The sequence below is a fragment of the Coturnix japonica genome, chromosome 19, assembly GCF_054131305.1.
Source record: "Coturnix japonica strain WE chromosome 19, WE-NBRP24, whole genome shotgun sequence".
NCBI classification, from domain to species: Eukaryota; Metazoa; Chordata; class Aves; order Galliformes; family Phasianidae; genus Coturnix; species Coturnix japonica.
Window position 1 is genome coordinate 6,770,032 of NC_140681.1, and position 11,659 is coordinate 6,781,690.

At 49.7% G+C, this 11,659-nt stretch overlaps 1 protein-coding gene and 1 pseudogene across 2 annotated transcripts in view; one reads left to right on the forward strand and one right to left on the reverse strand.

Annotated features, from left to right (window-relative positions):
* Positions 1–2,623, forward strand: part of JPH2 (junctophilin 2) — a 23,346-nt gene extending 20,723 nt beyond the window's left edge. Inside the window, exon 6 of the mRNA XM_015881608.3 lies at positions 76–2,623. The gene's annotated coding sequence lies outside the window, so the exon portion shown is untranslated. The remainder of the gene's footprint in view (positions 1–75) is intronic.
* LOC107322978 (thyrotropin-releasing hormone receptor-like) lies at positions 1,974–10,476 on the reverse strand (annotated as a pseudogene). Its single transcript, XR_014935954.1, has 2 exons — positions 9,627–10,476; positions 1,974–6,709 (listed from the first exon to the last, which is right to left on the reverse strand). The product of XR_014935954.1 is annotated as a thyrotropin-releasing hormone receptor-like (transcript).
* Positions 10,477–11,659: the final 1,183 nt, after the last annotated feature.

Sequence of the window (11,659 nt, forward strand, 5' to 3'; positions counted from 1 at the left end):
CAGACAGCAGTGGTTGTATGTCCATTGCATGTTTTGCTCCCCCTTAACTCTCCCATTCATCTGTGTCTGTGACAGGCGTTGCTGCTCACTGAGACCTTGGACCTTGGTGGGGATTAAATCTCAGTCATCTGGAAACACCTATGAGGAGGACTTGAGATCCCAAGGTTGCACTGCAAACATGAACCTTAAGTAAAAGTACCTGAAGATCCTCCGTTCAGTCTCCCTGCTCCCAGGCTGTGGCTGGTCTCTGTGATCTACCAAGACAAAGCCAGAATTTCTACAACTCAACCTCCTTCTCTTCTTTGTATAAAATTGCAGTTGCATTAAATTATTCTCGCCAAAGCCATCAACTGCCCTGTCTTGCCAGGGATGAGGAATTTATCTTTAGCTGTAGGAAAATGAGTGAGAAGGTCTCATCCACGCACTGTGATGTGTTTTGTAATTCTCTTGGTTAACTTGATGTTGGAGATTTCCCAAAGAATATTATCCATGGCCTGAAAAATGCAACATTGTGCAACAACCAAAATGACTCCTGAGAGCCGTGCTGGGGCTGGACAGCATCTCCCTCCATGCTTGTATGTCATCCAAAGAGACAAGCAAAAAGTCTCCTTTCCCCATCATCTGGAGTCATTTTCCATGTATGGAGGACTGAGAGGGGGAGTATGTTGACACTGGGCTTGGTGAAGTGTGACCAGAGCCCTGCCGGTGCCCGCTGATGAGCTGCAGTCGGGGCTGTGGGGTGGGGTGTGAGGGGCTGGCTGGTGCAAAGCTGCTGGTGTGCCCAGGGGTGCTGTGGGTGCAGACGGTGCCCATTTCAGGACTGGGCACCATCCGAGCGCTCTCCTGCCACCAACAATGCTCTGTGTGAAAGAGTCTTGCAGCAGGTAACTTCCCACTGTAATGGGAAAGGAAATCAATGTGCCCCTTTACCCCCTCTTGCTTGTTTGTTTTTTTAATTATTTTTCCTATGAAAATGGTGCAGGTTACAATTAAAAGGAGGTACTTACTGAACAATACCCCTCTATAACCCACAGGTTCCTCCTCCTCGTAGCATTGAGCTGTGAGGGGGCTCCAGTGCTGCTTTTTCACTGATATAGGGCAGGCAGCCTTTCCTAGCAGAGCACGGAGGGTGGCTGTCATGGGAGAGGTGAAGTTATTCCTGAAAGGAGAAAGGTGCAGAGACCCGAGTGACTCCAGTGTGTTTGGGCGCAAAACTACGCAGCAGCCAGCCTTTCAGCAATGGTAGAGCATAGAGGGGCAATAGAGCTGTTGTTCTTTTGTGCCAGGCTTAGAGGCCAGGACAGTTTGCAGCAATTCTTCCCAAAGCTGCGACAGAGAGTGACCTTTGGAAGGAGATGTTGCCACTGTGATCTGCTTTGATCCTTAGCAGTGCGAGCTTAGAAAGTCGGCACAGATGAAGTTACAGTTTAGTGTGAGGCTGAGTGCTTGGACGTGTTTCTTCCTTCTTTTAAGAGCAATATGTATTTTGTGTCTATTTTTAAGTTAATCGGAAATGTTATTTATAGTCGGTTGTGCACCTCTGTGTATTCTGAAGTCTCACAGCACAGGACTGGGTGGGAAAACCTGAGAGACTGGAAAGAACGTGGAAGAGATGGTCGAGGGAAAACACAGATGGCCAGTCTGCTCCAAAGGTCAGTCTGAAAGGATGGCAGAGGCAAATGGCAGACAGGCAGGAGTTTACACTGACTGGAGACACAGGACAAAACCTGCCTAATTTCTGTACTCTAAATGTTATAAGAAAGTGAGAATAATTTGGTACTTTTCTTTGTGAACCAAGTTTATTTTTTAACCATATTCAGCTCAGGAATGTTGCCACAGTAGCAAGTACGTGGTGTTCACTGTGGGAGAAGTGAATGTGATCCCTTCCTAAAAGCTATGTGGCTGTACCAGTCCTGAGAAAGCTGTGCAGCACCATCTACACTTCCACAGAGCGTAGTTTAGTAGCAATTTGCTTCTTTCTTTTTTTTCCTTTTCTTTCTTTTTCTTTTCTGAAATATAAATGTATTGCAAACCCCATGCCCTGCTGCCGTTGGCATTTTATCCTTGTTCATCCTCTCAATGTCAGCTGCTTTTATCAGCTACCAAGACAATTCCCATTGAGAGACCTGAGGGGCTTTTATTTATCACTGAGCACAAAGAAAGGTCTTCTTTCAACAATGTTAAGATAATCCCACCCCCCCCCCTCCCAGCTCATGCCCCTGTTTTTTATGCATGTGATGTGCACACGACAATGTGCTTTCCTCCTATTAACATTCTGAGAACAGTAGGTAGATTTGCTTTTATGTGACGTACAAATATATCCGTATTGCACTGAGATATGGATATATATACACATAGGTATATAGCCCCTTGGGGATTTCGTTTTCTTAGATGCAAAAGAACAGATTTACCTCAATTTGCATGCTTTCAAAACTGAGTAGGATATCGTGTTATACTTTTCAGGTCTTACGAAGATGCAGATATGTTTCACTCTTCACACAAAAATACCTTCATCACTGATTTTGCAAGCTGTGTACTACAATCCATGTACTGCTGTCCGGAGTTTTCTGTCAGTTGTTCTGCTGGATTACGTGCAATAATAAACAGTTATCTGCTCACTGTATCGATGTTTATCTTTGTGAGTGCCTTGCACTGGATGACAGGCACGTGCTAATTCGGACCTTGTCTCATAAATAACCTATTGGTTGCGTTTTCTCTAGAGGGTGACTCAGCTCGGAGGGGAAGGATGACCCAGACATGGAGGAGGAGGTGAGCCAGGCTCCAGTCCCCAAACTTCCCCAGCCATTCAGCTCACATTTCTTCTCTTGAACTGTGCAGGAAACCAATTGCAGACAGTGCTGTTGTGCTGCCATTAAAGCTTCATCCCAAATGCAGCGATGCTCTGGGAGCCGTGTGTCAGCACCAAGCCACCTGGGCTGTGTCCATGCAGCAGTCAGAGCTCCATCAGTATTCCCTCAACAGGTCCCTGTGCTGCCTGCCATCCCCTGGGGCTGCTGCCAGATTTCTTCCAGATGATGCATTGCTGCCTGCTCCCCAGGCGCCGTGCCTCTGTGCTTGGAAATAGGGTAATTCTTTCTTGCTAACCTGCCACCTTCTGTTTCCCTGCACTGATTTAAAGGCTTGTGGATGTGGTCAAGACACAAACAGGGGAAAGAAGCAATGCTGCACTGTTGCTGAGTGCACAGAGAAGAGGCAATTACAGGAGGGCCTTGGGACCCTGTGCAGCATCAACCCCATAAGCCCATAAATGGATGGATGCAAATGCTTGTCAGCAATCTGTCCTGCTGGTGCAAAAACTCACTTGCTCTTAGTAAACCTGAAGTCATGGGCTCTTACATCCAGATTAGCCCCCCAAATTTTGTAGTGAATGGATGAAGTAATGGGAAAGCCAGACATGAGGGATGGGGAAATGGTAGCGAGGGGAAGTGTGATTTAGGGGGAGGGTGGGAGAACAGAGCCCTGTGCCAGGCAGAGCCATCAGGGCTGGAGGAATGCAGAATAGCTGAAACCTTAAATCCCTTTTCTATTTCTGGAGTGTCTCACATGAGCAAAGCTGGGCTGTGCAGAGGGGCTGCTGAGACACAGGCTCAGCCTCTGCAGGCAATAGGGTCTCCCTCCTGCTTCTGTGGGGTGCAAGGAGACTCATGATGAAAGGTCTTTGCTCTGGTAAGGACTTAGGGAGATGAGTTTGGTGGAATGAGGGCTTTGCTCTCCCTTGTGCTTTCTTTACTTCTGATATCAGAGGAGCCAGCAGCAATTCATTCACCCAGCCACGGGGGAGAAGGGAGGGAGCAGCAGGGTAACCAGAGCCCTTTGCACCTCATAAATCTTAGGCTGATGAACCAAGCAGATCTTTGGCCATGTGTGGAGGCATCAGGGAGGTGGGTCTCCTGCTGGAGCAATGATGTATTGCTTCAAAAATATTAGTAATGGCAAAAGGATGAGCATGCCCCTTCCCCAGGGTGGAGGGAACAGTGCTTGGGGCTTTGCCTCAGGGGCTGGTGTTTTGGGGTAACATCCCCTGCACTGCTCCCAGCTGAGTGAGAGGAGAGAGGAGCCCGACATGTGAGAATAGGGACAGAGGCACTGATCCTGTGACAGAAGGGCAGCACTGGTGGGAGGTGGAAGATGCAATCTGAGCCTCACTGTCCTTTGGGAGTGACCTGTCCAGCCCAGGGACAGCACAGTCATACTTCACCATCCATCTATGCAGGGAGCAGGAGCATCTCCTCCTGGCCTTCAGCTCTGTATGAGGAGGGCTGGGGTGAGACTTCAGCCTCCATCCAGCCAAAGCACCCCCAGGAGCCATCAGCTGCAGCATCAAAGGTATTTCTTGTCAGTCCTTCCCACTGATGACTTATTTCCTCTTCCACCATCATCTCCTTGGCAAGCTGAACACTGTTCTTCACCTGAAACATGGAACACTGCTCCACCTAAAGCCCTCTCCAACTGTCCCAGTGTGTCAGTGTATGTGCAAGAAGAAGGATCAGGAGCTCTTCGCTCATCTGCAGAATTTAACACTGCAGTGCATTTACTAGAGGTCTCGTTGTGCCGGGGGAATTTAACTGCCAATTATGTCTCAAGAAATAGCAACGAGGTCACACAGTACGTGGGCAGATAAGGGCAGAAAAGGGAAAAGAGAAGAGAGTTTTACTTGAGTCTTAAGTCTGCTGAACAAAAATTTCAGAGCCTGGAAATGTGATGGAGAGACAGAAATGAGTTTGCAGAGATGGGCTGAGCTGGCAGAGGCCTGGGCTGCCAACATCCCACCCCAAGCCGAGCAGTGCCCTGAACTTGGCTCACAGGAGGGCTCTGCAGCTCAGGCACTGAATTCTCACCCCAAGTGGCTGTAGGACGAGGCTGGCTTTCCTGCTGCTCTGCACAGAGCGCACATCCCCAGCCCGCTTCTCCTCTCTGACCCCACAGTGCTTGCAAGCTGGTAGCAAATTACGGCACTAAGGAAAAGACATCTCTGCAATAGAAAAGACCGTTAGCAGCAAATCGCTTGCTTCTCGTTCCTTGTGCTAAGTGTTCTTCTTGCACTGCAGCAAAGGGATTTCCTTTCTCTTCATGAAGCAACTCTGTAATTTCTGTGCAGAGTTTCCTTATGAATGATGAGGAACTTCGCTCCTGAAGATCTGATATTCAGAAATAGACCAAAATAATACGATATGAAACCTCCATTTCCACATAAACAGTTTCCTAATTATCTGCAAAACGAGCGCTTTCTTTCTTCATCCTCAAGTTATTTTGGGCCATAATACATGATTTAATAACTCACAATATAATAATCACACATGCAAAGCCACCCCACACGGAAATGAAATAGATCCTGAACCCTTCCCTTCGTGGAGTGAGGTCTGTTTCCCAGTTATTTTCCATAGACATAATGAGAGATTTTTTAATCGTGTCTGCTTTGAAGTATCTCACAGACCTTTTCCAAAGCAGAGGTAAGGATCTGATTAAATGCTCTGGTTTGCTGTGAAGCAGTCAGTGGTGGATGCTGAGGCTGAACTGGCTGCTTGAAGAATTGTGTGCAGTCACTTTAGGGTTACCAGTGGCTGCCTCTTGTTTTACTTGGCAGGAGAGTTGGCATCTGCCTTGTGTGTAATCTCTTACAATTTACTCCCAGTCCAGAGAGTTGCTTGTGAGTCTGGGGCAAGTGTCCTTGGGCTGGTTGGCACAGTAATCTTTCCAGCAGCACAGGGTGAGGTTTGTGATACCCAGCTTCAGCCATGTGTAACGCATGAGTCTCCATTGGAGAGGCACACTGGTCCCTTTGGTGTTGGTGGAAGAAAATAACACACCAGAGGAGTGTGTTCATCTGGAATGAGAGGAGAAAGTGCCTCATTGTCCCACTAACTCCAGCAGATCCCTGGAGGAGCAGCTCACATCAGGTGTCTCCTGCATTTGGGCAGGGGAAGCTCACCCTCTAGGAAACCTGCTCTGGCAGCAGTTTTTCCTTGACTGCCCTTCTCTTCCCATGTTTCCTTCCCATGCTCTGGCCTGACTTGACAAGCAGCTGCACTTGCACTTAACACAGAATGGCATTACACCGCTATATTTAACTACAGATTCTTTAGAGATGCTGAACATTGACCTGCGCCTAACGCTTCAACACACAAGTATAAATTAGCATTAAGGAAAAGCAAATTAATTTGCCTCTAAGAATCCATTCTGTTAAATGCCCTGGAGAGGTATTAACTTAAGCTTGCCTCAATGCCCAAGCAATTTCTGTTGGCACTTTCCCAGCGTGGTGCACACAGTCGCACAGCTCCCACTGCCTGCATTGTGTCAGGGTCCTGGTGTCTGTGTGGCAGCCCTGCTTCTCTTCTCACGTGCAGGGGGACCATTCAGGTAATCCTGGTGGGTGCCGTGCTTGGAGCTGCCCTGAGAGCCATCCTTTGCTCTGCTATAGAGCACCAGGATGCTGCGTGGTGTGGGCACCTCCATGCTATTCCATCCATACCTGCAGAGCTTCCTGAAGGCAGCTCTGAATCTCTGCGACATCAGGCTGTAGATGATGGGGTTGATGGCACTGTTCAAGTAGATGCACATCCGGCAGAAGAGGAGGAACCAGATGTTGAGGTATTGGGGGGTCCATGAAAGAGTTCACCACCACCAGCATGCGGTATGGCAGCCATAGAAGGGCAAAGAGGACCACCACGATGGCCAGCATCTTGGTCACCTGGTGAGTGGGGAGATGGAGAAGAGAAAGAGCCAGGTGAAGCTAAAGCTCCAGCAGAGCCTTCCCACCTGGAGGAACTGCAGACAGGTATTACGTAATATCACTCATACCTCTTTCAAACAGAATCAAAAACCATGGGACTTCTACTCCTCTTTGAATTCATCTTGTTTGTGATGCAGTTTTGCATAAGGAAAACCTTTAACTGATAGGTTTTCAATACCATTCAAAGGCCTTCCATCCACAGCACAGGCTGCCCAGGAAGGTGGGGGAATCACTGTCCCTGGAGATGCTCAAGAAACATGGAGATGTATCACTGAGGGACAAGGTTAATGAGCATGGTGGGATAGGCTGGAGTTGGGCCTGGTGATCTTAGTGGTCTTTCCAACCTTAATGATTCTGTGGTTCCTCAGGACCAGCAGCCATCAGCCTGGAAATAAGTTGGAAATAATCGTGGGAATTTCTGTGGCAGGGAAGAAGGAAAACAAAACAAGAAAAAATAGCAATAAATCAATGAGGAAATGAAACTGTGCAAAAGTATAATGTTGAGTTTTGGGGATACCAGGAGTAAACCTCACCTGCCTGGGGCATACTGGTTTACTTTGCCCTCCCATGGATGGGGCTCCTGGTACAGCATTGCAAACAGATGAGACTGCCTGGAGTCCTACATGAATTCCTGACTTCGCTGATATGGGAGCTGCTCAGCTCATCAGTGTGGGTTAATTTAATTTACAGAACAGTGGGGAAGCACTCCGTCAGTGCATTAGGAACAAGAAGGTACTGAGAATTCAGCACTGAGCAGTAATTGCCCTCAGCTTGACTCAAATTGCTGAAGAAAATGTTATTTCTTCTTTTTCTCTACTGGAACTCCAATGATCTTAATAAACTTGACAGCCCTTTTTGGTAGGTGGCAACCATCCTCCAGCAAATGCGCATAGAATACATGCATCCCCGAGGAGGAAAGTATGAGTAAGCATCAATGCTGCAAGCATATTGAGGCAATGGTGTTTCAAAGGTCAAAAAGGGGTTGTGCAATGACTCCAGCCCTCTATAAGGAAACGAGCACTTGGATCACACTCAGTTTTCTGCTTTTCTTGGAGTGTTTTGTCATTGTTTTGTTTTTTTCTTTTTTTACTTAGTTACAAACAGCGTTGCCTTCCTGTAATGCTTTGAGTAGAAATGGTACGTGGTGGCAACAGAACTTTCCCGAGAAGAAAGGAGCTATTGGAGCTGAGAGGGGTTGAGAGGTGAGTTGGTTGCAGTCCTTTCTGAGGCTGAACGCAATGGAGCATCATGTACAACTGGTCGTTCATTTGCTTTTCAGCCGCTGCGTCTCTCTAAATGCCAGCACGGCTGTTAGGAATCCCTCTAGCGGCCCCGAGCACGGAGGAGGCTGCAGCTCGGTCCGTGCTTTTCTTCTGCAGGGGATGAACAACCCTGTCCAACCATCCGCCTCGGACAGCAGGTCCTCCTTCACACCCCCGCGGTTTGGAGCGTTTCCTATTAGAGCCGTTTCCGACACTGTCCTCACTTCGGATGCTCAGGACGGGACCCTTCAGCTCCTGGTGACATTTTCAAGGGCTGTCAGCACTTCCCAGCAGTGTGACAGACAGGTGCCATCACCGGGCACGCCGCCTCTTCCCTCCAGCCACGGTCTCGGGTAATTAACGTGCCAAGAAGCGCAGTTAGAGCTGCTCATCAGAAAAGCTCTGCCGCAGCCGGGCAGGGTTTGCTGCTCCTGCTGCAGACCGAATCCCCGCTGTCGGAGCTCTGCCCCGTCCTGCTCTGTCCCGCTGACACCCTGGCTCAAGATGGGTCCTCATGTTACCCCTGCAAATTACTGGACAGGTGTATACATCATGACATCATTAAACACAACAGCATCTTTACTCCTGTGTGTAGTTGGAATAATACAAGTGTATTGTTGTAATTATAAATAGTCAGAGGGTATCTAAGAAAAGACTCACCAACTCAGAGGCCTTCAGTCCAGATGGATGCTCACCAGTGTTGAGGGTCACCACCAGAACTCCACACAAGAACAGCCTCCAAAAAGAGATGCTGCCTTAGTGGTGGTCAGCCCTTAAATGGGATCTAGGTGAGGTGGAGCCAAGCTCCACTCCTCCTGGGAGCATAGCTGAATTACCTTCACCTGTGCTCCTGCAGCTGACTCCTTGCTTGCCTCAGATGGTTAATCAGAGGTTCAGGCTGTGATCAACAATTTCCCTTATGCTCCTGTGACCCCAGCTCTGAGATGTGACCCGGCCAGGGGAGGTTTTGCCTGCTGTGATATTGAAGGGGATAATGGAGATCTCAAGAAAACTGCCAGAGAAAAGAGCATAGGATGCTTCCAGGGGCTGGAATGCCATCATCCAGCCCGTAAGTTCTTAAAGAAATATTCACTCCTGAGATGCTCACTCACCTTCCGTGACTCTGAATCATTTCTCCTCAGCAGTGGTAGACCCTATGCAGGTCAAGCAACAAGTTGGGGAAATGAGGACTTCAAGACAGGCTGAAAACTACTGCAAGCTGGCTGGAAATATCTTGCTCAAAGGCAACAGAAGTGCTGATTTCAGAGGCTTCAGCCACCTTCCAAGTTCAACCCTTGACTTTGATACAGACCATGTCTCAGAGCTTGAAACATGAATGGGACAGCCTTCATGCAAGGTCCCATGCCTAGATACTGACTCATCCCAGGACATAGCAGGCAATGAGTATTAATTATCCACCCAAACCCCTGCACTTCAGCCACTCCCAGTGATGCAGGCAGCTCTGCAGAGCTCAGACAAGGCAGAGGGAGCCCATTTTCCAGCAAAACGACCCTCCTGGACCCCCACAAAAAGAAGCAAGCTATTGGAGCATTCCTCCCACCCAAAGCACCGGTCCCATGGACACAGAACTTGCAGCCCACGGGGTCCCATACCTGCTTGCGGGATCTCAGAGTCCCTCTGCTGCCCTGGCAGGATTGCTGGAGGGAGCCACCCCGATGTGCTGAGCCCAGGGCGTGCTGTGGTGCAGCAGACAGGGGGCTCATGTATAGAATGCGGGCACTGAGGCCATAGAGGACAGCTGCAAGTCCCAACGGGATGACGTAGAAGACAGCAAAATCCAAGAAATAAATGGGCATGTAAAGGCTTCTGGAGACACGGTAGCCACAGCTGACCTGTTCCCCATCTGAGAATGTGACCTGGGATGTATCCACTAAGAAGAACCACATGAGGCAATAGAGGGAGGTGAAGATCCACAGTGAGAAGATGATGCACTTGGCACGGGCCACGGTGCACAGGAGCTGTGCCCTGATGGCGTGGCAGATTGCGATGTAGCGCTCCACTGTGAAGGCGGTGATGGACCAGGAGGAGATGTTGATGCCCAGGTACTGCAGGTAGGTGATGCAGAGGCATCCAGCGTAGCCGTACACCCAGGAAGCCACCACTTCAGAGATGTTGGGCAGCCCAGCAACCAGCAGTACCAGCAGGTCAGCCACAGCCAGGCTCACCAGGTAGCAGTTGGTTGGGGTCACCATGTGCTTGGTGCGCAGCACCACCAGCACCACCATGGCATTGCCTGCTATGCCCACCCCGCAGATGAGCAGCACCAGCAGGATGGTGACCACCTGGAGCTCCAGGGGCTGTTGAGGCATCCTGCCCAATGTTTGGTTGCCCAGCATGTTTCCTGGGCTGGCTGAACTGTTCTCCATGGGTGCTGCACGGGTTCTGCAAGCACTGGTGAGCTCCCCTCCTTCCCAACTCTTTCCCCCTCCCCTTTCTTCTCCACCCACCTCTCCTGCAACATCCCTCTCCACTCCCCCTTTCCCCAGCCCACTCCCTCTTTCCCCACCCTGCTGAACCAGTGCTAGGAGAGGCAGGGAGAATCCAGAAAACCCCAACCCCTGCAACCTTCTTCCCAGCCCTGGGGACCCCCCACAGTCCCCCCAGATCCCCCTCACGTGCCTGCTCCCCACCTACACTTGTTGGGTCCTGGTGCACTGCTGAGCCAAGGAGAGGAGGAGGAGGGTGAACAGGAGGAGGTGGAGGAAGGAGCCCAGCTGGAGTCCTGTCTTCCTTCCTCATCTCAAGAGGATGGGACCAGGGTGATGCCTTCCACATTTCCCTTGAGCTGGGGCAGAGCCATGCTTTCCCTGGGGATCTTAAACCTCCTCCCATTAGCTGTCCCACAGTCACCCCATCTCAAAGAAACAGCGGTGCCACTCTGGGGCACCACTGGGGAAAGTCTTACCCATGCTGTGCTGGGAGTTCTGCTGGCCAGGCCGGGCTGTTCGTATCTATCCCAGGCTGAGATGTGTTTCCCCCCAGAACAGGTTAATGCAGCAGCAGCCTGACTCTGCTGTCAGCTCTGTGCTCTCTCCTGATGTCTCTGCAGCCTCTCAGAAAATGTATTTTCAGATGGAAAGAGCAACTGTGATTGCAAAGATAGAGTGCTCATCATGCCTAACCTGTGGAGTGGAGGAAAGGGCAAGGAGAAAAGTTCACTGTTCAATTAGATTACATTGCAATTAGGAGCAGAGACACACCATTAATCCCAGGCACAGGCACCTGTCTCCATATTGTGAGGGATTTTCAATGTTGAGAGATTCCAGTCTGTGGCTTTAAAGGCACATTTCCAAGAACGGATTCTACAGGCCCAGTGTGGATAAAAAACCACCTGCCCAGCCCCCATGCTCTTCTGCCTAAGCAGCAATCTGTCCCCGAGCTCTGCCTTGCTGTGACAAATAAGACTTTCCCCCTTTTCCCTGGGTTTAGCTCCAGTCAGCTTTATGAGGTGCAGTCACTGTAGTTTTTCACTCCATTCTGTGATATTTTGTTCAGCTTTGGATCAGTTGTGAAGGGCAAATACCCTCTTCTTCCCTTTCCTTTTCTTCCCTTTGGGCTCACTGCATCCTGCCCCAGGACTTTGTTCTCTGGATCAGCCCTGAGCTGGGGATTCAGTGGCAGGTCC